The sequence below is a fragment of the Sapajus apella genome, unplaced genomic scaffold (assembly GCF_009761245.1).
Source record: "Sapajus apella isolate SASKATOON/1434 unplaced genomic scaffold, GSC_monkey_1.0 scaffold60, whole genome shotgun sequence".
Lineage (NCBI taxonomy): Eukaryota > Metazoa > Chordata > Mammalia > Primates > Cebidae > Sapajus > Sapajus apella.
In genome coordinates this window covers 3009427-3014133 of record NW_022437000.1, presented here as the reverse complement: position 1 = coordinate 3014133, position 4707 = coordinate 3009427, and the positions used below count along the sequence as shown (strand labels likewise).

The following is a 4707-nucleotide window of genomic DNA, read 5'->3' as shown; positions in this document are numbered from 1 at the left end:
TTGGTTTTCTTTTTAAAAAATTATTATACTTTAAGTTCTGGGGTACATGTGCAGATCGTGCAGAATTGTTACATATATACACACGCCATGGTTTGCTGCATCCATACCCCCATCATCTACATTAGGTATTTCTCTTAATGCCATCCCTACCCAATACCCCCACCTTCTGCTCTCCCACCCCTAGCCCCTTCATCCCCCAACAGGCTCCGGTGTGTGATGCTCCCCTCCCTGTGTCCATGTGTTCTCACTTTTCAACACCCACTTATGAGTGAGAACATGCGGTGTTTGGTTTTCTGTGCTTGTGTCAGTTTGCTGAGAATGATGGTTTCCAGATTCATCCATATCCCTGCAAAGGACATGAACTCATCCTTTTTTATGGCTGCATAGTATTCCATGGTGTATATGTGCCACATTTTTTTAATCCAGTCTATCATTGGTGGGCATTTAGGTTGGTTCCAAGTCCTTGCTATTGTAAAAAGTGCCACAATGAACATATATGTGCATGTGTCTTTGTAATAGAATGATTTATAATCCTGTGGGTATATACTCAGTAATTGGATTGCTGGATCAAACAGTATTTCTATTTCTAAATCCTTGAGGGATTGCCACACTGTCTTCCACAATGGTTGAACTAATTTATACTCCCACCAACTGTGCAAAACTGTTCCTACTTCTCCACATCCTCTTCAGCATCTGTTGTCTCCAGATTTTTTTTTTTTTTTGAGACAGAGTCTTGCTCTGTCACCAGGCTAGAGTGCAGTGGCATGATCTCGACTTGCTGTAACCTCCACCTCCCGGGTTTAAGCAATTCCCCTGCCTCAGACTTCCAAGTAGCTGGTACTACAGGCACGCAGCACCACACCCAGCTAATTTTTGTATTTTTAGTAGAGACAGGATTTCACCATGTTGGCCAGGATGGTCTCGATCTCTTGACCTCATGATATGCCTGCCTTGGCCTCCCAAAGTGTTGGGATTACAGGCATGAGCCACGGCCCAGCCTGTGGTCTCCAGATTTTTTAATGATCGCCCTTCTAATTGGCGTGAGATGGTATCTCAATGTGGTTTTGATTGCATTTTTCTAATGACTAGTGATGATGAGCTTTTTTTCATATGTTTGTTAGCTGCATAGATGTCTTCTTTTGAAAAGTGTCTGTTCATATCCTTTGGCCACTTTTTGATGGGATTGTTTGTTTTTTCTTGTAAATTTGTTTAAGTTCTTTGTAGATTCTGGATGTTAGCCTTTTGTCAGATGGGTAGATTGTAACAACTTTTTCCCATTCTGTTAGTTGCTGGTTCACACTAACGATACTTTCTTTTGCTGTGCAGAAGCTCTTAAGTTTAATTAGATCCCATTTGTCTATTTTGGCTTTTGTTGCCATTGCTTTTGGTGTTTTAGTCATGAAGAACCTTGCCTATGCCTATGTCCTGAATGGTATTGCCTATGTTTTCTTCTAGGGTTTTTATGGTGTTAGGTCTTATGTTTAAATCTTTAATCCATCTACAGTTAATTTTAGTATAAGGTGTAAGGAAGGGGTCCAATTTCAGCTTTCTGCATATGGCTAGCCAGTTTTCCCAACATCATTTATTAAATAGGGAATTCTTTCCCCATTTCTTGTTTTTGTCAGGTTTGTCAAAGATCAGATGGTTGTAGATGTGTGGCATTACTTCTGGGGCCTCTGTTCTGTTCCATTGGTCTATGTCTCTGTTTTGGTACCAGTACCATGCTGTTTTGATTACTGTAGCCGAAAAAATAAAACAAAACAAAATTCTGTTTTCAAGATAAAATTAGATACTCAAGTCTGTCACTGTGAATTTGACAGTTTCTCAGCACTTACTGAGATTAGGGGTGATATTGACACTTTTTTTTATATTTTGAAGTAAAATGTGTCCACATTTGGAAGAATTAATTAACTCAGTGAACCAATATATTCCAAATGACCAATGTATGATGTTACAGAATCATACTATTAGTTTGCAAGAAAGACCAATTGATTTTAATGTTACAGAGTACAAAATGTTCATTAATATGATTTCAGATCATTGCAATTAACTTTTACAAAACTATCACTTGTTAGAATTCTGGTGTAGTATCAACGAAGAATAGCCATAATTATTTGAAAAGGTTATTAAAAATACTCCTACCTTTTCCAAATACTTATTTCTGTTAATCTGAATGCTCCTTATATACTTTAACCAAATCAACATATTACAATATATTGAATGCAGAAGCAGATATAAGAAACCTAGCAAAGTTATCCTTCAGAAATGAGGGAGAAATAAAGTATTTCCCAGACAAGCAAAACCTGAAGGAATTAATTATCACTAGATCAGCCTTACAAGAAATGCTTGAGGGAATACTACAGTTTGAAGTCAAAGATTATATCACTGTCTTGAAAACATACAGAAGTATAAAGCTCACTGATAGAGTAAATAAACAAAGGATAAAGAGAAGAAAAACCCTTATAATTCCAGAAAACCACAATGATAAACACAAAAATGAGAAGAAAGAAAAAAGGGATATACAATGCAATCAGAAAACAATTAACAAAATGACAGGAGTAATTTCTCATCTATCAATACTAATCTTGAATGTAAATAAATTAAATCTTCCACTTAAAAGGCATAGACTGGGTAAATAGACTTTAAAAAATGACCCAATTATATACTACCTATAAGAAACTCACTTCACCTATAAAGAAACATATGGACTGAAAATAAAGGAATAGAAAAAGATATTTCAAAAACAAAAGCAAAAACAGAAACCAAAAGCCAGCAGGAGTAGCTATATTTATCAGATATAATATACACTTTAAGTCAAAATGGTAAACAGAGATAAAGAAGTTTATTATATAATGAAAAAAGATTAATTCAGCAAGAAGATATAACAACTGTAAATATACATCTACCCAATACAAGAGCACCCAGATATATAAAGCAAATATTAGAACTAAAGGCAGAACCAGACTATGATATAATAAAAGTTGGGGACTTTAACATCCCACTGTCAGCACTGGACATCAATAGATCATCCAGACAGAAAATCCATAAAGAAACATTGGATGGTCTCTTCCAGTTCTAGGTGCTTCAGGAGCCATGGCTTAGGTGCAGATATGGCCAAGTCCAAGAATCACACTACACACAATCAGTCCCGAAAATGGCACAGAAATGGTATCAAGAGACCCCGATCACAAAGATATGAATCTCTTAAGGGGGTGGACCCCAAGTTCCTAAGGAACATGTGCTGGGCCAAGAAGCACAACAAGAAGGGCCTAAAGAAGATGCAGGCCAACAATGCCAAGGTCATGAGTGCACGTGCTGAGGCTATCAAGGCCCTCATAAAGTCCAAGGAGGTTAAGACCAAGTTCCCAAAGGGTGTCAGCCCCAAGCTCAATCGACTTGCCTACATTGCCCACCCCAAGCTCGGGAAGCATGCTCATGCCCGCATTGCCAAGCAGCTCAGGCTCTGCTGGCCAAAGGCCAAGGCCAAGGCCAAGACCAAGGATCAAACCAAGGCCCAGGCTGCAGCTCCAGCTTCAGTTCCAGCTCAGGCTCCCAAAGGTACACAGGCCCCTACAAAAGCTTCAGAGTAGATATCTCTGTCTGCCAATGTGAGGACAGAAGGACTGGTGCAACTCCCTGGGCTGCCATCTGCATGAGGCTGGGGTTCTCCTGTGCTATTTGTATAAATAAAACTGAGACAGGAAAAAATAAATAAAAAAGAAACATTGGATTTAAACTGTACTTTAGACCAAATGAACCTAACAGACATTTACAGAACACTGCATTCAACAGCTGCAGAATACACATTCTTTTTATCAGCACATGGATCATTCTCCAGGACAGACCACGTATTAGGCCACAAAATAAATCTCAATAAATTTACAAGGATTTAAATCATGTTAATTTTTTTTTCTGAACACAATGGGATAAAACTAGAAATCAATAACAAGAACTTTTGGAACGTTACAAATACATGGAAATTAAACAACATGCTCCTGAGTGACCAACAGTTCAATTAAGAAATTAAAAAGAAAATTAAAAAATTTAATTAAGCAAATGAAAATAGAAATACAACACAGCAAAACTTATGGGAAATAGCCAAAGCAGTATTAAGGCAATAGTTTATAGCAATAAATACCTATATCATACAAGTAGAAAGATTTCAAATACCTACTAATGCATCTCAAATAACTAAAAAAGCAAGAACAATCCATACCTAAAATTAGTAGAAGAAAAGAAACAATAAATATCAGAGCAGAAAGAAATAAAATTGAAACTAAAAAAATTACAAAGGATTAACAAAATGAGGTTTACCTTTTGAAAAGTTAAAAAAAATCAACAAACCATTAGCTAGACTAACCAAGAAAAAAAAGAGAGAAGACCCAAATAAATACAGTCTGAAACAAAAAAGGAGACAGTACAGTTGTTACCATGGAAATAATCTGAAGTCCTAGCCAGAGCTATCAGGCAAGAGAAAGAAATAAAAGGCACTCAAATTGGAAAAGAGGAAGTCAAACTATCTCTGTTTGCTGATGACATGATCTCATACCTAGAAAACCCTAAAGTCTCCTCCAAAAGACTTCTAGATTTGATAAATGAATTAAGTAAAGTCTCAGGTTACAAAATCAACGTACACAAATCAGTAATACTGCTATACACCAGTAATAATCAAATTGAGAATCAAACCAAGAACTCAATCCCATTTAT

At 36.8% G+C, this 4707-nt stretch overlaps 1 pseudogene; it reads left to right on the top strand.

Moving 5' to 3' along the window:
* The first annotated feature begins 3017 nt into the window (after positions 1-3017).
* Positions 3018-3690, top strand: LOC116528908 (annotated as a pseudogene).
* The last annotated feature ends 1017 nt before the right edge of the window (positions 3691-4707 follow it).